This window comes from Tursiops truncatus, chromosome 5 (genome assembly GCF_011762595.2).
Source record: "Tursiops truncatus isolate mTurTru1 chromosome 5, mTurTru1.mat.Y, whole genome shotgun sequence".
NCBI lineage: Eukaryota > Metazoa > Chordata > Mammalia > Artiodactyla > Delphinidae > Tursiops > Tursiops truncatus.
The window spans coordinates 117,467,309-117,493,071 of NC_047038.1; the positions used below are offsets into that span (position 1 = coordinate 117,467,309).

The following is a 25,763-nucleotide window of genomic DNA, read 5'->3' on the forward strand; positions in this document are numbered from 1 at the left end:
GGCTTTTATTAGAGCCACAAAGCCACCTTGTGAGAGAGAAGGGCAAGTAAGGACTAACATGAAAATTTACTGAATGGAAAAAAAGAATGCTGCTGGACAGTATGCACACTGTGAAATCATGTTTAGAAAAAAAGTCCCACACATATACTATTTTTTAACGTGTGCTATATATAAACCTATACATAGAGAAAAAGTTCTGTAATAACAATGACTTTCCTGGAGGGCGGAAGTAGGCCTTTATGCACCTCAATAGCAGTTTATTTTCAAAGAAATGTACTACTTCTTAAACGAAAACATTTTAAAAGTATTTAAGTGCATTGGAAATTGGAAGTAATGTTAATCCTGATTATCTGAGTGGCGTGATTACGGATGACATTTTCTCCTAATTATGCTTTCTAAATTTCCTACAATGAACTTGTATCCTTCTGGGCCATTTGATTTGTGAGACGCCCTAACCTCCACCCCCGCCCCACCCCACCCCCGCAGCCCGCTTTCTTGCTGAGTCTGCAGGTCTCTAGCGCCCTCTGCCGAAGCATCTCTACGTTTTGTCCTTTCCGGAACGAGAAGGTGTAGGTCAGTCTCCTGGGAGTCTTGTTAAAAGGCAGATTCTGATTCAATGGGTGTGGGGCAGGACCGGGATTCGGCGTTTTAAGAAATCCCTGGGGGAGCTGATGCTTGACCTCCCCCAGTGGCAAGGACTGAAACTGCTAGACCACGAAGAGTTATTCTACAACAGCTAGCACAGTACCACTGTCAGCCTCGGACAACGGTCCGGGAGGGCTCCCCGGAAAGCCTAAACCTAACCCGGCGGCGGCTCACCTTGGGGACAAGGGCAACAGGACCGCAGCTGGCGGCCCCGCCCCTCGAGGCCCTCGCGGACCCTCCATTGGCCAACCCGCTGACGTAAGCCTCGCGTCACGTGAGGCCGCCGTCCAATGGCGGAGCGCACTCCGCCGGGCCGGTGGCTGGCGCAGGGGACCCACGGAGGTGTGGCGGAGCGCACCGTGGCGGCGAGGTCGCAGGCTGCTGGCGGCTTGTATGTGTGCGCTGCCCTCCCCGACGCCTCCCCCCGATTCCTCCTGCGCCTGCAGGCCGGCGCGATGCGGCGCCGCTTCTGGGGCATGTTCAGCTGCCCGTGCGCCGGCGACGGTGCGTTTGGGGCCTTGGCTGCCGCCTCCGCCAAGCTGGCCTTGGGCAGTGACGTGGAGTTGGAGCACGGCTGTGGCGGCCGGCTGGTGGGACTGGGTGGAGGAGCGGCGCTGCGGGGCTGCTGGGCTCCAGGGTGGAGCAGGGCTGGGGGCGCCAGGGCCGCCTCACACCCTGTGGTCCTTTTGGTCCCCTCGGCTGCCGGCCACTACAGACAGCGGGGTTAGGAGAGCATCTCTGCCCTGGAAGTCACACCTGTCGACTCAAAAATATTTTTACAGCCTCAATGTTGAAAGTTTTATTTGGCAGGAATTTTTAGGACTTCAAGCTGGGAGGCAGCACGTCAAGTAACCCTGAGAGAACTGCTCCGTGAGCCAGCATATACAGGAGTTTTGCGACAAAGGGCAGGTAGTCTGAGTGTCAAAAGATTGTTGTTAGTTAAAGAAAGACAGATATGTCAAGTTAAGGAATTTAGCGCTTTTGTATGTATGGGAAGGTGCAAGAGTCTGGGCGGCTCACTGAAATCATTCCTTTGATGTGCACCTCAGCTATCTGGGCCAGTATCCTGTGTTTTCACATCCTGAGATTCCTCAGGGCTCACCTTTGTGAGTGGCTGCAGTCTGATGGCTGCTAGATGTCAGGTATTCTTTTCCTTCCTGAGTTCCCTCAGGGTTCACCAGCTCACCATGAGGTGGCTGATGACTGTGACATCTTTTGTTTATTGATATGGCAGGCAATATTCCATTTATCAGTTCCTCCTCTTGGTCTGAAATTCGACCAATATTTGGAAGACATTTCATGACCAATTTTTGTCCCATGGCGCTAGGAGGCTCATCCCAGATCAGGCGAAAATTCGTTTTGATACGCCACTCCAGGTGCTAATTTCTGGGTTAGGCCCCGTTGATAAAGATTCTCTGGATCCTCTGTCTTACTAGTCTATTATGATCCAGGAGATATTTTCCCTTGTTGCTTGTCCCCATACCTCGGATCACACTATTACAATTATTCTATGTAGAGTTACAAATGTGATTTATTTCCTCAAGATGTTTAGCCATCAATTTTGTTGGAGGCCTGGTTACACGTTGAGTACTGTAAGAGACAGCGAAATAGGCAGGGTATAAGTAATGTAGGTAGTAACACTGACAAGGTCATAGTGCAGCAGGGAGACAAATCATAAACAATTTGGAAACAAAGAACAAATTAAAACAATGATTAGTATAACTAGTTGTAATCCAGTTGTATTGGGCTGGCCAAAAAGTTCGTTCGGTTTTAAGTTAAAAGACTTTTTTCTTTTTTTTTTTTTAACATTGAGCTCTTACTTTGTGCCAGGCTCTTTTTTTTTAAATTTATTAATTAATTTATTTATTTTGGCTGCACCATGTCTTAGTTGTGGCACACGGGATCTTCGTTGAGGCATGTGGGATCTTTAGTTGCAGCATGTGGACTTCTTAGTTGCAGCATGCATGCGAGATCTAGTTCCCCGACCAGGGATCAAACCCCGGGCCCCCTGCTTTGGGAGCTCAGAGTCTTACCCACTGGACAACCAGGGAAGTCCCAAGACACGTTTTTCATTTTCACAAAGAACTTTACTGAACGATGTATTCACTAGCCGAATGAACTTTTTGGCCAACCCAATAATAAACCATCAAGTCCACAGGAGAGCCAGCTGGAGAAGCCAAATTCTGGAAGGATCAAGTAGAGAGAAAAAGATAAATGTTTCATCTTTGTTTACAAAGGTATGCTTTATCAACTTGTTGTAGGTCATAGCATAAGAGAAAAGGTGTTTCTGGAAAACAAAAGTTCGTTCAGTCCCATGTAATTAATTCCTGTTGATCTGGATGAAGTAATCAGGTTTTCCATTAGAGTTTTGTCATTTGTTACCCAGTTCAGTGGTATTATCTAAAGGCTATCTGAAACTTACATTTGTTTAAAAGTTCTTTTTATGAGTCTTCTTGAAAATCTTCATTTTGTAAACGCATCAGTGTAAAATAATGATTGTCTATAAAGGACAAAACTTAAAAGAGCATGGTTAAAGATTTGAGTACAGTGCAATTATCAGGAAACTGGATACTTCTGTGACATATAACATTTTAGAATAACTAGGATTTGGCTGATAACATTATATTAGATGTTAGGAATTTCATATAAATTTTGGAATAGCTATATTAATAACATCTATCCATACACTATAACCTAAGGTTCACCTCCCATCACTTGACAATGTTTTGAAGTAAGTTAACATACCAAATAAACTTAGTTAGTGTAACATTCATCTCTGAGCTGTCTCAGGATGCTCCTTAAAGCACCCCAGAGTCAGTTGGAAGCTAAAAGAGACTTAGTTAGATTTTGATATTTGGGAAGTTTGTTAAAAATATCAAAAAGGTTTTAAAACACAACAGGATCATAGGTCTCTATGAAACAATACTTATTTAACGGAAGTCACAAAAAGATTAAAAAAAAATACAGATCACTTAAGGCCACAGAACCTCACGCAATCTGTTATCAAAAAGGAAAACTGTAAGAAACTTTGTTCAGCTTCCAGTCTTGTACTAGCTTACTAGTACAAATCCATTTACTTAATTAACTCCAATCTAAATTTAGTTAATCCTGACCATGCACAGAATTTTTTTTCCTCAATAAAATGTAATTCCATTCCTTATAACTAAAAACACACATCCTGCTTTCCTACTGTGTACTGAAATGTTTCTCTTTTATTCCTATTAGCTTTAATTACGTGTTTAAATTAGAATCCTCAATTCTTTTTTTTAAAATTTAAATTCCCTTCATGAGTAATAACATCTTATGACTCTTAAATAAGCATATTATACACTTATTGACCATTTTGATACCCTCTTTTGTGAAAGAGGATCTTTTAAATCTATTGTCCTTTTTTCTTCTTTTTTTTTTTTTTTTTGGCTGCCGTGGGTCTTTGTTGCTGCGTGTGGGCTTTCTCTAGTTGCGGCGAGCAGGGGCTACTCTTCATTGCAGTGCATGGGCTTCTCATCGCGGTGACTTCTCTTGTTGCATAGTGTGGGCTCTAGGTGTGTAGGCTCAGTAGTTGTGGCACGCGGGTCCTAGAGTGCGCGGGCTTCAGTAGTTGTGGCTCGTGGGCTCTAGAGCGCAGGCTCGATAGTTGTGGTGCACGGGCTTAGTTGCTCTGTGGCATGTGGGATCTTCCCAGACCAGGGCTCGAATCTGTGTCTCCTGCACTGGCAGGCGGATTTTTAACCACTGCACCACCAGGGAAGCCCTCTATTGATTTTTACTCTCTATTTTACTTATTTCTGTTCTAATCTTTATGATTTTTAAAAGAATTTTTACTAACTGAGCTTTGTTCTTCTTTTTCTAGCTCCTCCGGGTGGAAGGTTAAGTTGTACATTTCAGATTTTTCTTGTTTCCTATGATAAGTTTGTATCACTGTAAACTTCTCCTTTAGAACTGCTTTTTTTGCATCCTGTAGATTTGGACTGTTGTGTTTTCACTTTCATTTGTCTCTAGGTATTTTTTTTTTCTCTTTGATTTCTTCAGTGATCCATTGGTTGTTTAGTAGCATATTGTTTAGCCTCCATGTGTTTTGGGTTTTTTTTCAGTTATTTTCTTATAGTCAGTTTGTAGTTTCATAGCACTGTGTTTGGAAAATATACTTGATATGATTTCAGTTTTCTTAAATTTACTGAGGGTTGTTTTGAGGCCTAGCATGTGATCTGTCCTGGAGAAAGTTCCATGTACACTTGAAAAGGAACTGTATTCTGCTGCTTTTGGAGGAAATATGCCATATATGTATATATCCATCCATCTGGTCTAATGTGTCATTTAAAGCCAGAGTTTCCTTATTGATTTTCTGTCTGGATGACCTGTTCATTGTTATAAGTGGGGTTTTAAAGTTCCCTATTTTTATTTTGTTACTGTCAATTTCTCTCTTTATGTCAGTTAATATTTGCTTTATGTGTTCATGTGCTCCTATATTGGGTGCATAAATACTTAGTTTTTATATCTTCTTCTTGGATTGATCACTTGATCATTATGTAGTGTCCTTCTTTATCTCTTGTAACAGTCCTTATTTTAAATCTAATTTGTCTGGGAGTTCCCTAGTGGCCCAGTGGTTAGGACTTGGCTTTCACTGCCGAAGCCTGGGTTCAATCCCTGGTCGGGGAACTAAGATCCCAGAAGCTTTGCAGCCAAAAAAAAAAAAAGAAAAAAGAAAAAAGGCTCTTTTAAAAACCACTAAAATCTTGAAGACATTGGTATGTGGAGCCTGAAACACTTATTGGGGTATACTAAAAGATTTGAAAAACGAAAAATGGAACTACCATATTACCCAGTGATTCCACTCCTGGGTGTATATCCAAAAATACCTGCAAAACACTGTTTCAAAAAGATGTACCCCAATGTTCATAGCAGCACTATTTACAATTGCCATAATATAAGAGCAACCTCAGTGTCCATGAACAGATGAATGGATAAAGAAGATGTGGTGTGTGTATGTATGTATGTATATATATACATGTATATATATATATATATATATGTATATATACACATACGTACACACAGTAAGTCCCCTACATACAAACCATCAAGTTTCAAAGATGCGAACGTGCATCTGGTTTCAGAAAGGAACCAGAACCTGTGCCATCAACGTCAGGAGCGAGTGAAATTGCAACTTGCCCTCCATCTCCTATTGCTGACGATCCTTCAGCTCTACCATCTCCCACCTCCTCTCCCTCCTCCAGTCAGTAACTCTTCTTGCCTGTTCACTCGATGCCAACCCCTGTATGCCAGCTGTTTTACTGTACTGCTGTACTTTCCAAGATACTGTACTGTAAGATTAAAAATGTTTTATTTTATGTGTTTGTGTGAAAAGTATTATAAACCTATCACAGTACAGTACTATATAGCTCTTGTGTTAGTTGTGTACCTAGGCTAACTTTGCTGGACTTACAAATTGGACTTACGAACGTGCTCTCGGAACAGAATTCGTTTGTATGTAGGGGCTTAACTATATATACAACACCATGCTACTCAGCTATGAAAAAATAAAATTTTGCCATTTGCAGCAACATGGATGGACTTGGAGGACATTATGCTAAGTGAAATAAGTCAGAGAAAGGAAAATACTGTATGATATCATTTATATGTGGAATCTAAAAAATACAACAAACTAGTGAATATAACAAAAAAGAAGTAAGTTCACAGGTATGGAGAACAAACAGACCAGTGGGGAGGTGGGAGGGGCACTGTAGAGGTTGGGGAGAGGGAGGTAGAAACTCTTGGGTGTAGGACAGGCTCAAGGATATATTGTACAGCATGGGGAAAATAGCCAATATTTTATAATGAATGTAAATGGAAACTAACCTTTAAAAATTATCTTAAAAATTGAAAACATTTTTTAAATAAAATTTTCAAAAGATTCAATATTCTCAAAGAATATTCGAAAAGTAGATATGCATTTCTCTAATTTTTACCGTAATGAATGCACTTTAAAGATGTGAGAAAGTATAAATACGTGACGGTGGGGGGAGAACAAACTGTGGCAACACAATTTATAACACACACACATAGACACACACGCAATCAACAAAAAATTCTGATTTGTTGATTCAGTTATAATGTGCTTTATTAATATAGATCATGACTTCCTTTGTGAATCATCAAATGTGCAGTCATGGCATCCTTTTCAAAGGCTTCTGTCCATTCCCAACACAAGTGTTAATCCACCCTCCACTGCTGCCTTTGATTTACTTTCAGACAAATCTGTGATGCAAACAACTCCGTGCTCTGAATCTTTTGGGGTATGGGGTCTCAGCTCCCCTGAGGACGGGTGGTCATGCCCTCCTCCCGAGTACTCCTGCTAGTCAAGTGGGCCCTGAGAGGAGAGGGGGCTGAAGGACCTGAGGACTAAGGGTATCTTTGGGTAGATTTCTAAGGGCCACCCTCACACAACCCTAAACCCAGCATGTGATTCCCACCAACCCAGCAGCATGTCCCCTAGGCAACAGCAAGGCCATACCTATTCCGGAAGGAGCTCAGCCCCTACGAATCAGGCCCAGGGAACCTGCACTTCTGGAAGTTCTTACCCCAAACCTTCACGCTACTCAGTGGTCTCAGGTGCCCTCTGCCATATAGCTCTAGCTCAGTGCTACTGAATACGGGCCTGACAGAGTAACATCGGCACCAACAAAAAGCTTGTTAAAGATGTCATTTCATGAGCCTCACAGGAGAATCATAATTAAGAGTGGGGCCTGGGTTCCCCCCAGATTTGTAAGCACTTTAAAGCTTTGGAAGAAATGTTTGCTACGTGGCTCCCATGCAGTTTCTCATTAGTATTACACGATGAGTATTTAGCAATAACATCACCTGTGCCCTCCCCACAGAGTCTCTTGATCTGGGTGGGAGCATCTGCGTTGTTTTAACTCCAGGTGATTCAAAGGTTAGGCCCGGTTTAAGCACGAGGGCTGCTTGGGTACCTTGATGAGAGTTGCTTCCAGTCTTTGGTCCTTTTGCCTCTGGGGAGGTATCGGTGTCTGCTCTACGTGGGATTGGAAGGGGCAGGGCGGTGCAGCCCACTTGCTCTATGCTGTAGCAGAGTTTCTGGACATCTGTGTGAGGGCAGAGCACGTGTAGACAGGAAAGAAAAAGCTCACAGGTTGGTCTCCACGCAGGAGCTCATTGATCCTGAATTTCTCTTTTTCTGAAGGTTGGCATTTCAGCGTTTCAAGGCCTTTTGCCTGTGGGTATGGTGGGAACAGGTGAAGGAGCTGTGCTGTTGCCGTTGAAGGCATATTCTCAAGATGCTGATGTGATTCCTCAACATGATGTCAATGAGAAAATGATCAAGAGCAGGAGGTAGAAGAGGACGAAATGGCAGTTTCTCAGGTAAACGTCCTGTCCTGGGTCAGAGGCTGTGTCTGCTTTTCCTCCTGAAACGTCATGGATTGAGAACCTGCAAACCTTTCATTTTCTAATTCTGACGTTCCTCCCTAGCAAGGTTGTTTTCAACTACTTGTTTTTTTCCTTCTTATGATAGTCATAGTCAGCTCTTCAGAATATTTCTCCCCTGTGTTCCAGAGCCTTTTCCCCATTGTCTGCATCCAGGCTCCCTATAGAGCACGGAGAATTCTCACCATGAATTAATGACCTTCAACTATCGAAATTCCTATTCCTTTTGTGAAAGATCAACACGGGAAGGCATTAGTATCCAAACTTCCCTATGGGATACTTTCAGGTGTTGAGATATTAGTGAAGAAGGGGAAATGGAATGATTAATGTACATCTGAATGCAACATCAACTTATCACAACAGGATTAAGAAAATGCACTTTTAAATGGGATGGCATTAGTGGTCCAGATAACTCAAAGTTCTGAAAAAAAAAGTAATTAGGAGAGACTTGCTCTGTATATTGAAAAGAAAAACTATTTAAATACAGCATTAGAGTCAGAGAACATGGGAGATATATGTGGACTGAAATTTGTATAAAATTGACATTTTCTCATGTTAGTTTCAGATTATGTTTTTCTTATGTGTTTCACCTAGAATCCCACAGCAGTGATAATGTGTCTTGTGTGCTTCAGTCACCTGATAATCATTTGTCCCATTACTCCTGCTGTTCACTGGTTCAGGTGCTTTCTGCAAGATTCCTTTGCTATGAGCTCATATATTTCTTGTATCTTTAGTAAGGATTTGGTGTGATTCGCTGAGAAATGTGCATAAGCCATCACGGTAGATCTGGAAACTCGAATTTCTTCTTAGTTTTCCTTTGCTTGTAGTTTGCTTTGAAAAATAAACATTGTCACCTTTGTTTATTAAAGACATTGGCTTTTCAAGTGGAGTCTGTAGTCAGTCAAGCCTTGCTCTTGTAAGTTTCCATTATACTCCACACTCATGCAACAGACATATGGTTCTTTTTCACTTCTTTGTATTTTGAAAAAAGTTTACAAGAATCATTTTATTAATGTATGCTCAATTGTGTTAAATTTCTGAAATATAGCCCAACTCAAATGATAAATATTTTCAGACATCAAAGATTCAGAACCAATAGCTCTAACTTATTGTATATCGTTGAGTGTGTGTCTCCCCAAGTGAATTTATAAAATGCAAAGTGTATCATCCACAAATAGCTTCGTAAGATTTATCCAGTTAAAAATAATTAGTATTAATTCTTCTTTAAAAGTCTGGTAGGATTCACCAGTGAAGCCATCTAGTCCTGGTATTTTTTTGTTGGGAGGTTTTTGAGAACTGATTCAATGTCCTTAATAGTAATTTTGTCAGTTTGCGATTGTTTTATTTTTTCATGATTCAGTCTTTTTATTTTTTATTTTATTTATTTATTTTTTTTGCGGTACGCGGGCCTCTCACTGTTGTGGCCTCTCCCGTTGCGGAGCACAGGCTCCGGACGCGCAGGCTCAGCGGCCATGGCTCACGGGCCCAGCCGCTCCGCGGCATGCGGGATCTTCCCAGACCGGGGCACGAACCCGTGTCCCCTGCATCGGCAGGCGGACTCTCAACCACTGCGCCACCAGGGAAGCCCTATTTTGTATTTTTTAACTCTTTCTTTGGCCCATTGATTCCTTAGGATCGTGTTGTTTAATTTCCACATATTTGTATATTTTCCAGACTCTGTCCTGTTGTTCATTTCTGGTTTCTTACCATTGTGGTTGAAAAAATACTTAGTAAATGAAGTAAATCAGAAAGAGAAAGACATATCATATGTTATCTCTTATGTGGAATCTAAAATATGACACAAATGAACCTACCTATGAAACAGAAACAGAAGCACGGGCATAGAGAACTGACTGGTGGTTGCCAAGGGGGAGGGGTTTATGGGACAGTGGAGTGGGAGTTGGATTTAGCAGATGTAAGATTTTATATATAGAATAGATAAAACAACAAGGTCCAACTGTATAGCACAGAGAACTATATTCAATATTATATGGTAAACCATAATGGAAAAGAATATTAAAAATATTAAGAATGTGTATGTGTGTGTGTGTGTATATATATATATATATATATATATATGTAACTGAATCACTAAAAAAATACTTCGTATGATATTAGTCTTCTTAAATTTGCTAAGACTTGTTTAGTGACCCATCACATGATCTGTCCTAGAGAATGTTCAATGTGCAGTAGAGAAGAACATGTATTCTGCTGCTGTTGGATGGACTGTTCTGTTTTTGTCTGTTAAGTCCATTTGGTCTTAATGTATTATTCAAATTCAATACTTCCGTATTGATTTTCTTTCTGGATGATCTATTCATTGTTGAATGGTGGGTATTAAGGACCCCTACACTTTTTTTGTATTGTCTAGTTCTCTCTTCAATCTGTTAGTATTTGTTTAATACATTAAGGTCCTCCACTGTTGGGTGCATATTTATTTGAGTGTTGTCTTCTTGACGAATTGACAACATAATCATTATATAATGACCTTAAATTTTTTCTTCTTGCAGCTTTTGCCTTAAAGTCTATTTTGTCTGGTATTTTGTCTGGTGTAACTCTAGCTACCACTGCTTTCTTTTGGTTTCCACATGTATGGAATACCTTCTTCTAAACTTCACTTTGAGCCAATTTGTGTTTTTAACCCTGAAGTGAATCTCTGGTAGGCAGCATACAGTTTGATCTTGTAGTTTTAACTATCTAGCCACTCTATGACTTTTGACTAGAGAATTTAATATATCTATGTTTATAGTAATTATTGATAGGTAAGGACTTACCAAGGCCATCTTATTGTTTCCTGGATGTTTTGTTGTTTCTTGTTCCTTTTTTCCTCTTTTGCTGCCTTTCTTTGTGAATTAGTGATACTCTGTAGTGGTATGTGATGACTTCCTTCTCTTTATATTTTCTGAATCTACTGTAGGTTTTTGCTTTGTGGTTCCATGAGGCTCATGGAAAATGTCTTGTAGATACAACAGTCTATTTTATGTTGATAACAATTTAACTTCCATCAGATACAAAAAATCTACTCTTTTACTCCCATCCGTGAATTTTTGTATATGGTGTTACAATTTACCTCTTTGTATACTGTTTACACGTTAAAATTATTATAGCTGCAGTTATTTTTAATAATCTAATTCTTTAATCTTTATATACTAAATTTAACTGTTTAACCCGCCACCATATCACACTATTAAAGTATTCTTACCTAACTATATACTTACAAGTCTATTGTGTATCCTCATATGTTTTCATGGTCCTATTTAGTGTCCTTCTATTTTAGCTTGAGGAACTGTTACAATTTCTTCTAAGACAGATCTAGTGATGATGAACTCCCTCAGCTTTTGTTTTTTGAAAAGAGTTTTTAATCTCTTCATTTAAGAAGGATAGTTATGATGGATAGAATATTCTTGGTTGGCAGGGGTTTTTTTGTTGTTTGTTTTTTTAATTGAGCAATTTGAAAATATCGTCCCACTCTCTCCTGGTCTGTGAGGTTTCTGCTGAGAAATCAAATTTTAATCTTATGAAGGTTCTCTTGTAAGTTATAAGCCTCTCTCCTCCTGATGCTTTTAAGATTCTTTGTTTTTGATAGTTGACAATTTTACTATAATGTGTTTTGGAGAAGAATTTTTTTTATTTTGAGTTAAGTTTGTCTGGTACCCTATGAACTTCATGAACTTGGATATCCAGATCTATTCCCTGACGTGGAAAGTTCTCAGCCACTATTTATTTAAATAAGCCTTCTGTCTATATCTTTTCCTTCTAAGACTCCATAATTTATAGGATGTTTCTTTTGATGGTATCTATAGATCACATAGTCATTCTTCACTCTTTATCTTTGCTCTCCTCTGAGTGTATACTTTCAACTTACTGTCTGCTAACTCATGGAAAATTTCTTCTGCTTGATCTGTTTTGATATTGATGATGCTTATTGCATTTTTTTCTTGTAATATATTGAACACATAATATTATTTGAATTTAAGGCATACAGCATGGTGATTTGATACATTTACATATTATACTATGATTGCCATTGTAGCAATATTTATCACCTCTATCATGTCACATAATCATTATTTCCTTTCTTAAAATTTTTATTGGAGTATAGTTGCTTTACAATGTTGTGTTAGTTTCTGCTGTACAGCAAAATGAATCAGCTATACGTATACGTATATCCCCTCCTTTTTGGGTTTCTTTCCCATTTAGGTCACCACAGAGCATTGAGTAGAGTTCCCTGTGCTATACAGTAGGTTCTCATTAGTTATCTATTTTATACACAGTACTGTAGATATGTCAATCCCAATCTCCCAATTCATCCCACCCCCCCTTTTTCCCCCGTAGTGTCCATACATTTGTTCTCCAAGTGTGTGTCTCCATTTCTGCTTTGCAAATTCGTTCATCTGTACCATTTTTCTAGGTTCCACATATATGTGTTAATATACCATATTTGTTTTTCTCTTTCTGACTTACTTCACTCTGTATGACTGTCTCTGGGTCCATTCACGTCTCTGCAAATGGCACAATTTCATTCCGTCTTATGGCTGAGTAATATTCCATTGTATATATGTACCAGGCCTTCTTTATCTATTCCTCTGTTGATGGACATTTAGGTTGCTTCCATGTCCTGGCTACTTTAAATAGTGCTGCAATGAACATTGGAGTGCATGTATCTTTTTTAATTATAGTTTTCTCTGGGTATATGCCCAGGAGTGGGATTACTATGTCATACGGTAGTTCTATTTTTAGTTTTTTAAGGAACCTCCATACTCTTCTCCATAGTGGCTGTATCAATTTACATTTCCACCAACAGTGTGAGAGGGTTCTCTTTTCTCCACACCCTCTCCAGCGTTTATTGTTTGTAGATTTTGTTTGTTTGTTTTGGCTGTGCTGGGTCTTCCTTGCGGCATGTGGGCTCTTCTTTGCGGCGAATGGGCTCTCTAGTTGTAGCATGCGGGCTCTAGAGCAGGGGTCCCCAACCCCCAGGCTGCACTGATCTATTAGGAACCAGGCTGCACAGCAGGAGGTGAGCAGTGGGCAAGCAAGCAAAGCTTCATCTGCCACTCCCCATTGTTCCCCATCACTCGCATTCCCACCGGAACCATTCCCCCCTCCCCCATCCATGAAAAAATTGTCTTCCACAAAACCACTCCCTTGTGCCAAAAAGGTTGGGGACTGCTGCTCTAGAGCAGGAGCGCTCAGTAGTTGTGCTGTGTGGGCTTAGCTGTGGTATGTGGGATCTTAGTTCCTCGACCAGGGATTGAAGCCGGCCCCCTGCATTGGGAGCATGGAGTCTTAACCACCGAACCACCAGGGAAGTCCCTGTTTGTAGATTTTTTGATGATGGCCGTTCTGACCGGTGTGAGGTAATACCTCATTGTAGTTTTGATTTTCATTTCTCTAATAATTAGTGATGTTGAGCATCTTTTCATGTGCCTCTTGGCCATCTGTATGTCTTTGGAGAAATATCTATTTAGGTCTTCCGTCCATTTTTTATTTTTTAATTGAATTGTTAGTTTTTTTGCTATTGAGCTGCATGAGCTGTTTGTATATTTTGGAGATTAATCCCTTGTCAGTTGCTTCGTTTGCAAATATTTTCTCCCATTCTGAGGGTTGTCTTTTGGTCTTGTTTATGGTTTCCTTTGCTGTGCAAAAGCTTTTAATTTTCATTAGGTCCCATTTTTTTAATTTTTGTTTTTATTTTCATTACTCTATGAGGTGGGTCAAAAAAGATCTTGCTGCAATTTATGTCAAAGAGTGTTCTGCCAATGTTTTCCTCTGAGAGTTTTATAGTGTCTGACCTTACATTTAGGACTTTACTTTTTTTTTTTTTTTTTTTAATTTGGCTGCACTGGGTCTTAATTGCTGCATGCGGGATCTTCATTACGGCATGAGGGATCTTCATTGCGGCATATGGGATCTTTAGTTGCGACATGCGGGATATTTAGTTGCAGCATGTGGGATCTTTAGTTGCGACATTCGGTCTCTTAGTTGCGGCATGCAGGATCTAGTTCCTTGACCAGTAATCGAACCCAGGGCCCCTGTATTGGAAATGCAGGGTCTTAACCACTGGACCACCAGGGAAGTCCCCTACATTTAGGTCTTTAATCCGTTTTGAGTTTATTTTTGTGTATGGTGTTAGGGAGCGTTCTAATTTCATTATTTTACATGTAGCTGTCCAGTTTTTCCAGCACTCCTTATTGAAGAGGCTATCATCTCCATTGTATATTCTTGCCTGCTTTATCATAGATTAGGTGACCATAGGTGTGTGGGTTTACCTCTGGGCTGTCTATCCTGTTCCATTGATCTATATTTCTGTTTTTGTGCCTGTACCATACTGTCTTGATTACTGTAGCTTTGTAGTATAATCTGAAGTCAGGGAGCCTGATTCCTTCAGCTCCATTTTTCTTTCTCAAGATTGCTTCGGTGGGGACTTCCCTGGTGGCACAGTGGTTAAGAATCCACCTGCCAGGGCTTCCCTGGTGGCGCAGTGGTTGAGAGTCCACCTGCCGATGCACAGGACACGGGTTCATGCCCCAGTCCGGGAAGATCCCACATGCCATGGAGCGGCTAGGCCCGTGAGCTATGGCCTCTGAGCCTGCATGTCCAGAGCCTGTGCTCCGCAACAGGAGAGGCCACAACAGTGAGAGGCCCACGTACTGCAAAAAAACAAAAAAAGAATCCACCTGCCAGTGCAGGGGATACGGGTTCGAGCCCTGGTCTGGGAAGATCCCACATGCTGAGGAGCAACTAAGCCCATGTGCCACAACTACTGAGCCTGCTCTCTAGAGCCCCTGAGCCGCAACTGCTGAAGCCTGAGTGCATAGAACCTGTGCTCCACAACAGGAGAAGCCACCGCAATGAGAAGCCTGCACACCACAATGAAGAGTAGCCCCCGCTTGCCACAACTAGAAAAAGCCCACACGCAGCAATGAAGACCCGACACAGCCAAAAATAAATAAATTAATTAATTAAAAGAAAAGATTGCTTTGGCTATTTGGGGTCTTTTGTGTTTCCATACAAATTGTAAAATTTTTTGTTCTGATTCTGTGGAAAATGCCATTGGTAATTTGATAAGGATTACATTGAATCTGTAGATTGCTTTGGGTGGTATAGTCATTTTCACAATATTGATTCTTCCAATCCAAGAACATGGTATATATCTCCATCTATTTTTGTCATCTTTGATTTCTTTCATCAGTATATTATAGTTTTCTTAGTACAGGTCTTTTGCCTCCTCAGGTAGGTTTATTCCTAGGTATTTTATTCTTTTTGTTGCAATGGTAAATGGGATTGTTTCCTTAATTTCTGTTTCTGATCTTTCATTGTTAGTGTATAGGAATGCAAGAGATTTCTGTGTATTGATTTTGTATCCTGCAACTTTACCAAATTCATTGATGAGCTCTACTAGTTTTCTGGTGGCATCTTTAGGATTTTCTATGTATAGTATGTCATCTGCAAACAGTGACAGTTTTACTTCTTCCTTTCCAATTTGGATTCCTTTTATTTCTTTTTCTTCTCTGATTGCTAGGACTCCCAAAACTATGTTGAATAATAGCAGAGAATACACATCCTTGTCTTATTCCTGGTCTTAGAGGAAATGCTTTCAGTGTTTCACCATTGAGAATGATGTTTGCTGTGGGTTTGTCATATATGGCCTTTATTATGTTGAGGTAGCTTCCCTCTGTGCCCACTTTCTGGAGAGTTTTTATCATAAATGGGTGTTGAATTTTGTCAAAAGCTTTTTCTGCATCTATTGAGATGATCATATGGTTTTTATTCTTCAGTTTGTTAATATGGTGTATCACATAGATTGATTGATTTGCATATATTGAAGAATCCTTGCATCCCTGGGATAAATACCACTTGATTGTGGTATATGATCCTTTTAATGTGTTGTTGGATTCTGTTTGCTAGTATTTTGTTGAGGATTTTTGCATTTGTGTTCATCAGTGACATCGCTCTGTAATTTTCTTTTTTTGTAGTATCTTTGTCTGGTTTTGGTATCAGGGTGATGGTGGCCTAGTAGAATGAGCTTGGTAGTGTTCCTCCCTCTGCAATTTTTTGTATGAGTTTGAGAAAGATGCGTGTTAGCTCTTCTCTAAGTGTTTGATAGAATTCGCCTGTGAAGCCATCTGGTCCTGGACTTTTGTTTGCTGGAAGATTTTAAATTACAGTTTGAATTTCATTACTTGTGATTGGTCTGTTCATATTTTCTATTCTTCCTGGTTCAGTCTTGGAAGTTTGTACCTTTCTAAGAATTTGTTCATTTCTTCCAGGTTGTCCATTTTATTGGCATATAGTTGCTTATAGTAGTCTCTTGTGATCCTTTGTATTTCTGCAGTGTCAGTTGTAACTTATTTTTCATTTCTAATTTTATTGATTTGAGTCCTCTCCCATTTTTTCTTGATGAGTCTGGCTACAGGTTTATCAATTTTATTTATCTTCTCAAGAACCAGCTTTTAGTTTCATTGATCTTTGCTACTGCTTTCTTTGTTTCTGTTTCATTTATTTCTGTTCTGATTTTTATGATTTCTTTCCTTCTACTAGCTTTGGGTTTTTGTTTGTTCTTCTTTCTCTAGTTGCTTTTGGTGTAAGGTTAGGCTGTTTATTTGAGATTTATCTTGTTTCTTGAGGTAGGATTGTATTGCTATACACTTCCTTCTTAGAACTGCTTTTGCTGCATCCCATAGATTTTGGGTCATCATGTTTTCATTGTCATTTGTTTCTAGGTATTTTCTGATTTCCTCTTTGATTTCTTCAGTGATCTCTTGGTTATTTAGTAGCATATTGTTTAGCCTCCACCTGTTTTGTTTATTATAGTTTTTTTTTTTTCCTGAAATAGATTTCTAATCTCATAGTGTTGTGGGCACAAAAGATGCTTGATACTATTTCAATTTTCTAATCATTGTTTCATTATTGTGGTTGGAAAAATTAAGATCTAGTCTATTAGTAAGTTTGATTATAATACAATACCATTGTTTATATTCACTATACTGTGCATCGATCTTTAGGAATTATTTACTATTAGTTAAAAGTTTGTACCCTTAAACATCTCTCTTATTCCCCACATCTCAGCCCCCCTGATAACCAACATTCTTGTGAGTTTGGCTTTTTTTTTTTTTTTTGGATTTTACATATAAGTGATATCAGGTAGTATTTGTCTTTCTCTTTTTGATTTATCTCAGCATAATGTACCCAAGGCCATCAATGGTGGAAAATGGTAGAATTTTCTTCTTTCTAATGGCTTAATAATATTCATTGTGTGTATGTATATGTAGATAAATATATAGATATAAATATCACATCTTTCTTATCCATTCATCTGTTGATAAGAACCTAGGTTGATTCCATATCTTGGCTATTGTGGGTAATGTTGCTGTAAATATGGGAGTGCATATATCTTTTTAAGTTAGTGCTTTTATTTTCTTTGAATAAATACCAGAAATTGGAATTGCTGAATCATATAATAGATCTATTTTTACTTTTTTGAGAAACCTTCATATTGTTTTTCATAGTGGCTGCAAAAATTATATCCCCACTAACAGTTCCCGTGTTCCCTTTTGTCCACATCCTCACCAATGCTTATCTCTTGTCTTTTTGATGATAGCCATTCTAACGGGTGTGAGATAATGTCTTATTGTGGTTTTGATTTGCATTGTACTGATGATTACTCATGTTGAGCACATTTTCATATGTCTATTGGCCATTTGTATGTCTTTTTTGGAAAAACAAAAACCATTTCCTTTACCCATCTGTACATTGGATTAGTTGGTATCTTGTGGCATTTTATGAGGTTTTTTTTAATGTACTTTGATTGTATGCCCCTTTATTGAATATATAATTTGCATTTTTTCCCATTTGGTAGGTTAACTTTTCATTTTGTTGATTGTTTATTTTGTTGCACAGACGCTTTTAAGTTTGATTTATTCTCAGTTGTTGATTTCTGCTTTTGTTTGTGCTTTTAGTGTCATATCCAAAAAAAAAAAAAAAAGTCACATCATCAAAACCAATGTGGAGGAGTTTCTTACATTTTCTTTTAGGACTTTTATGGTATCAAGTCTTAGGTTCAAGTCTTTGATCCATCCTGAGTTAATTATTGTGAGTTGTTTTATATAGGGGTCCAATTTTATTTTTGCTTACATTTATCCAGGTTTTCCAACACCATCTATGGAAGACACTATTATTTCCCCATGGTTGTTCTTGGTTACCTTGTCAAAAATTAGTTAGTAGTGTTCAATGTAGAGACTTTTCACCAACTTTACTAAATTTATTCCTAAGTATCATATTATTTTTGATGCTATTGTAAATTAGATAGTTTATTTTTTCAGATGTTTTACTACTTGTGTGTAGAAATACAACTGATGATGTATGTTGATTTTATATACTGCAATTTTACCTACTTTGTTGATTAGTTACAACATTTTGGGACTCTTTTGGATTTTTTGTATACAGAATCATACCATCTTCAATGAGAATTTTCTTCCTTTCTGATTTGGGTGCCTTTCTTTGTGTTTCCTGATTTCCCCAGCTAATACTTCCAGTACTATACTGAATAAGAGTGATTCAGTGGACATCACTGTCTTGTTCTTGTTCTTGGCAGAATAGCTTTTACCTTATTACCATCAAGTATGATGTTAGCTGTGGGCTTGTTATGTATGGACTTAATTATGTGGAGGTATGTTCCCCCTATACTCAATCTGTTCAGAGTTTTTAATCATAAAAGAATTGCATTTTGTCCAGTGCTTTTTCAGCATCTACTGAAATGATCATGTGATTTTTATTTTTACTCTATTAATATGGTGTATCCCACATATTTGTTTGTGTACCATTGAACTATTCTTAAATCCCAGTGATAAATCCCATTTGGTCCCAGTGGATAATCCCTTTCAGATATTGTTGAATTTGATTTGCTCATATTTTGTTCAGAACTTTTGCATCTATATTAATCAGTTTTATTGGCCTCCAGTTTTCTTTTCTTGTAGAGTCTTTATCTGGCTTTGGTGTCCCGGAAATCCTCCTCTCATAGAACAAGTTTGGAAGTATTCCTTAGTCTTTCATTTTTTGGAAGAGTTTGAGAATTACTGGTGTTAATTCTTCATAGCTTTGGTAGAATTCACCAATAAATTCATCTAGTCCTTGAGTTTTCTGTGTTGGGAGCTTTTTTGATTACTGATTCGATCCCTTATCATTGGTCTGTTCAGATTTTCTTTTTTTTTTTTTTAACATCTTTACTGGAGTATAATAGCTTTACATTGTTATTCAGATTTTCTATTTCTTCCTGATTCAGTCTTTGTAGGTAGTGAGTTTCTAGGAAGTATCAGTTTCTTCCTGAGTATCTAATTTGTTGGCATACAATTGTTCAAAGTAGTCTCTTATCCTATGTATTTCTGTAGTATGAGTTGTAATGTCTCCTCTCTCATTCCTAATTTTGAGTCTTCTATTTTCCTAGTCTAGCTAAAAGTTTGAAAATTTTATATTTTTGAAAATCCAGCCTTTAGTTTATTGATCCTTTCTTGTATATGTTTTATTTATTTATTTCCACTCTAGTCTTTATGATATCCTAACCTCTGCCAACTTTGGAATAAATTTCTTTTTCTACTTCCTTGAGGTGTAGAGTTAGATTGAGAGCTTTCTAATTTCTTGTCGTATGCATTCATCACTATAAACTTTCCTCTTTGAACTTCTTTTGCAGCATCCAATAAGTTTTGGTATGTTGTGTTTCCATTTTCATTGGTTTTGAGATTTTTTTTAAAAAAAATTCTCTTTGGCTTTCCTTTTTGACCCACTGAAGTGTACTGTTTAGTTTCCACATATTTTTAGATTTTCCATTTATGCTCTTGTTGATTTCTAGTTTTATATAATTGTGTTCAGATATTTGGTATAATTTTGATCTTCTTAAATTTGCTAAGACATGTTTGTGTCCTATCATATGATCTTTCCTGGAGTATGTTTCATGTGCACCTGAGAACAAGTTGTTGGATAGAATGTTCTATATATGCCTGTTAAGTCCATTTGATGTAAGGTATAGACCAGTGTTTTCTTGTTGATTTACTCTACGGATGATCTATCCATTGCTGAGAAGGGAGTATTGAAGTCCCCTACTATTACTGTATTGTCTATTTCTTTCTTCAGATCTGTGTTTGCTTAATATATTTAGGTGCTTTGATGTTGGGTGTGTATATATTTACAATTGTTATATCTTCTTGATGTATCGACCCTTGTGTCATTATATAATGACCTGCCTTGTGTCTTATTATGGTTTTTGGCTTAAAGTCTGTTTTGTCTGATATAAGTATGGCTACCTCCACATTATTTGGCTTCCACTTGCATGGAATATAATCATCCATGTCTTTACCTTGACCCTAAGCGTGTCTTTAAAGCTTAGGGGACTTCCCCTGGAAATGAGGGGATTTCCCTGGTGGTGAAGTGGTTAAGAATCCGTCTGCCAATGCAGGGGACATGGGTTTGAGCCCTGGTCCAGGAAGATCCCACATGCCGCAGAGCAACTAAGCCCGTACGCCACAACTATTAAAGCCCTAGAGCCCGTGCTCTGCAACAAGAGAAGCCACTGCAATGAGAAGCCTGTACACTGCAATGAAGAGTAGCCCCCACTCACCACAACTAGAGAAAGCCACGCAGCAACGAAGACCCAACGCAGCCAAAAAATAAACAAATAATTTTTTTAAAAAAAGTTGAAATGAGTGTCTTATATGCAAAATATAATTGGGCCTTATATTTTTTTATCCAGCCAGCCACTCTATGGCTTTGATTTGTGAATTCAATCCATTTACATTTAAAGTGATTTTTGATATGTAAGGACTTATTACTGCCATCTTATTAATTACTTCCTGATTGTTTTGTAACTCCATTGTTTCTTTTTCCCCTCCGTGTCTATCTACCTTTGTGAGTTGGTGGTTTACCGTGTCAATATGCTGTGTTTAATTTTTTAATGTTTGTGATTCTACTAAAGATCTTTGCTCTGTAGTTACCATGAGACACACATAAAACATCTCATAGTTAAAACAGTACATTTTCTGCTAATAGCAACTTATCTTTGTATGCCTATAAGTTTTTCATTCTTTTATTCTTCTCCTTTCATATTTTTATGTCATGAGGTACTTCATTTTATCTGCATATTTGTTAAAACACTATCATAGCTATAAATTTTTCTATTAATTTTTTCATTTCATTCATTTCAGCTCCAAATTTTTTTTTGGTTCTTTTTTACAATTTTTGTCTGTTGTATTTTTCTTTTCTTCATGTTTTTTCTGATTCCATTGAATTGTCTTTCTGTCTTTCCTTGTAGCTCACTGAGCTTTCTTATAGCAGTGTTTTTTCATTATTTATTAGGTAGATTGTAGATTTCTAAGTCTTTGGGATTGATAAATGAAAGACTGGCAATCCTTTAATGTCATTAGATTACTTCGATTTTTAAAAAATATTCTTGGGGTTTTCTGCTGCTGTTTTCACTTCTGAAGTAGTAGCCACCTCCTCTAGCATTTACTAATTGTCTTCAGGAGAGAAACACCTTCTGTCAGCCCTCTAGAGATTCTGAAGCTTTCTCAGACCTTTATGGATAAACCTGTTTCACGGTTCCTATCACATCTTTGGCAGAATTCTTGAGCTTATATGCTGTCTTTTGATCTTGCAACACAATAGGCTGGGTACTGACAGCCCCTCTTTTCTTCTCCTAAGGGTGGTGCTAATGCAGAAATTTATGGTCTGTCTCTGGCCTGCAGATGTGAGCCGTCTACCTGTGTGTGTTCTCAAGCTGTGTGCCAAATCTCCCTCAGTGGCTTGGTTGGGAGCACACATGCTGAACTGACCACAGTGTGAGGATTTGTGTTGGTACAATTTACAGAGGACCAAGGGTGCCCATTGGCCATTTGGGAGGATCTATGGGTGAGGCCTCCCTGTTGGCTCATGGATGGGCTTCTTGATGGAGTCTGTAATACAGCTAGTAGACTCTGCAGCACATTAATGCCTTACCAGAATCCTATCTGCTACGTCTTCCCCACCCCCAGTCATGCAGCTCATGATTCAGCACTCTGGAAGGGGCCAGAAAATAACAGGCCTTTTTGGCAGCATCCCACACAGTTGGAGAGGCTTCATGCTCACTCACATGCGCTCACTTGCCCCTGCAGGGGAAATCATGGGCCAGGAAGATCTCTCTTGGCCCTAAATTGTGCAATCTTGGTGGGGGTGTGATGTTGGTAAAGTGAAACTATTCCCTTTACTTTGTCCAATGTATCCAAACTCATATATATATATATATATATATATATATATATTTTTTTTTTTTTTTCCCCCTCCAACATTGTGCTAGCACTTCTCTACTAGAAACCTGGATATCCTCAAAGCCTCTTTTATTCATGAGTGATGGATTAAAATAGTATTTTCCAGGTGCCCCTGGGCTTTATCCAAGAGAAGCCAGTTAACAGATGACTGCCAAGTCCAGAGCTGGGACTGAGGTCTCTATGCCTATTACCCTGTGCACAGATGGGTGAGATTCCTCCTGGTCCCTTTGATGTATGGTGCTGTATACTACACCTCCCACAAAGACACTTGTCTGTGAATGAAGCCAAGTTGTTGTTGTTGTTGAAGGGGTACATGAAGCACATGTTCTTCAAACTTAATGCTGATGGAACTACTCCCTGAAATATATTCAAGTCAAATTGAGTAACTCAACCTGAGCTTCCTTTACTTTGCTTTTATCTTTTCTTTGGTCTTGAGACCTCAATCAGGAGGCCGTCTGGAGTCTTCCTCACTAAGGGAAGAAATGCTAGAGAGAGAGAGAGAGAGAGAAGCTTCCCTGAGACAGATTCTCACATGGAAAAATGATTAGGCTCTTTGCCCTTCCTAATACAATCCCATTCTCTAAAAAAACCACCCACACTTTCTTGACCCAGGTCAGAGTTTCTTCCCATGCTGGATAAAGACCAGAACAAGTCAGGGAACTGTTTCCCTTGCTCTTCACCTACAGGAATTCTCAGACTTTGCCTCACATCATTATTACTTGGAAAACATTAAAAAATTCCCATGCCCAGGACTGAAAATGATTCAGTAAAATAGTATTTCTGGGCATCAGTATTTTTAAAAGATCACCATGTTATTCAAATTTGCTGTCAAAGTGCGAATAAGTATACTTTCCCTACTTAGTAAAAATTGTGCATGTGAGTCACCTGAAAATATTGTTAAAATGCAGTTTTTGTTCCAGGAGACGTGAGTTGTGCCTGAGAGTTTGAATCTGACACAATTTAGGGACTGAGACTACTAACATCCTCTTTTACACTCAAGTAAATAAAACTTGGTGACAAAACAAAACCAAAAAACCATACAAGAGATGGCTGGAAGTGAAAGTATCTGTATAAGATGTAACATTGAGAGGATCTCATTATCATGAAGAAACTAACCAAATACCATTTCTAGTGAATTTTTATAACCAAAATTTATAAGATGAAGACAATATCCTCTATTATGGTTTTCGGTAGAACTCTCTCTCAGAGACAAAAATTCTAGGTTCAGGAAAGGCTCAGCTTAAAAAACACAGAAATTTTCATCCCCATAGGTGTCTATTTTATCCTGTTTCCCAAATTCCAGTCACTTGCACACTGAAGACAAGTAAATGTTAATTAATTAATAGCTTCCTACTGACATTATAACTTAATATTTTCCTATGAGTTGACTCGGTTTCTTATTAATTTACCAATATTTTCCTTTATTTTTCTTTCAGTTCTATTGAGATATTATTGACTTACAGTACTGTAGAAATGGTGGGCGTACAGCATAATGACATATGTTGTAAAAGGATCAGCAAACAATTTAAATTTTAAAAAAATTACTAAATACTTCATATGACAGTTTGGTAGCCTCCATTTAAAACATAAGTTAAATTTACACAATTCATAACATTACATGAAATGGGTTGTGCAATTCTCAATATTATCTGGTGTTCTGAAATTTGTACATAAACCACAGCTGGGGAAGTGCTAATTCATGAGACAAATTCTGCTCCTTTCTTCTTTCTTTTACTCCAGTAGTCGCCTCTGAGCCCTGTTAGCCTGGAGGCTGAATCTTCCGTGCCTTGGGGCAGGGCGGGTCACTCCCCTCAGAGGAGACCAGAAGGTCCTCCTGGAGAACATGGACTGGGATATGGGTCAGTATCACCCAGGTTCCCCTAAGAGGTGAAACATCTGACTTGTAGGAGAAGGCTTCTTAGGAGGATGAAATGAAAGGTGTTCTGAACCTGGAGCCCTCCCCGCATCCCTTGTCCCATCATGAAGACAATTCTGAGGGGTTGGTCTGGAACATGCGTAGATGGTGGAGGTTGGGGGACAGTGCAGGCCTGGATTGGGCTCAGGTGAGGTGAGTTGGGTAGAGGCTGGGAGTCAATGCTTAGCATTGGGGCAGGTGTCCTTATGGTCATTTGGTGTGCCTGTGTGAATCCAAGTCCAGTTGTACTGGGAAGAGGATAAAGGCTGTGGATAATTCCACGGATCAGGTCTCTGAGTATCCTCAGAGGATGAAAGGGACCTGAGTCTTACATTTTTGTGAGGAGGGGGTAGGTAGGAGGGGAAGATCTAGCAAAACAGGATGGAGACCCAGGCAGATCTCTTGCCTGCTGCCTGAGTTTGGATCCTGATCACATTTATGTTTGACATTCTCTGGTCTGCACATTGAGTCTACACTTCAGTGCTCTGTGGTTGGTGACATGGTCCAGACCAGATGTCTTGGTGGCAAGCTGGGGAACATCATAGGAGAAGCTCCCAGGCCTGTTGTCTGTCAGCTTGGCAATGATGTTTGAGGATTGACCAATGTGCTTCGCTGTAGGTTGTGAGGTTTAACGATATCCTCATCCTGTCCTTTAACTGGTCCACAAGTTGAGAGCAAAGAGCTCAGTACAGAGCTCTTGATGTAAGGCTGTGCATGGCAGATGGCCCTTATATCAAGTGTCTTGAGTGATGGATGACCTGTGACAACAAGTTCCTTGACAAATTTTTTAGTGACTGTGTGCACAGTAATTGGCTTGGAAGGATGTGGGAGAAGACACCACAACTATAAGGTATATTTGAAGTGCCTCTCAATCAAGAGAAAAAATAGAAGCAACCAAATAAAAATATTTGGAACCTATGAAATTAAATTTCACAGTAAAAGAAATAAAAACGATCATTTTACATATGAAGAGGACACAACCTCAATGATGGTCAGGGAAAAATACATTACAATGCCAATGTTGTAATAATTTTTTCCTCCCCATTGTATTGGAAACTTAAAGTGCCTTTGTAGCGTCTCTTGTCAACATCAGTGGAAACAAGCCCCTTGATATACTCTTGCATGTGGTATACATGACTAATGTCCTCTTTAAGTCAGTTTGTCCCCTCTTTTGCTTCCTCAGGTTCTTGGTTTTAGGGGTGCTGTGGGGCTGAAGTTTGTGTGATGACCTTGATATTTCTTGTGTCCTTGGACCTCTGGTAGTCTCCTTCAGGCATTGATCACTTGATTTCCTGAAGTAGAAGAAAAAAGGCAAAAAAATCATATAGAGATTGATCAAGATGGCAGAATAGAAGGACACGGTGTTCATCTCCTCCCATGAATATGTCAGAAAAAAATCTACATGTGGAACAGTCCTCACAGAATACCTACCGAACGCTAGCAGAAGATCTCAGACACCCAGAAGTGCAAGA

At 39.0% G+C, this 25,763-nt stretch overlaps 1 protein-coding gene across 1 annotated transcript in view; it reads left to right on the forward strand.

Annotated features, from left to right (window-relative positions):
* Positions 1–25,763, forward strand: part of SETD7 (SET domain containing 7, histone lysine methyltransferase) — a 109,499-nt gene that overhangs the window by 62,227 nt on the left and 21,509 nt on the right. Inside the window, exon 9 of the transcript XR_012332164.1 lies at positions 7,844–8,022. The gene's annotated coding sequence lies outside the window, so the exon portion shown is untranslated. The remainder of the gene's footprint in view (positions 1–7,843; positions 8,023–25,763) is intronic.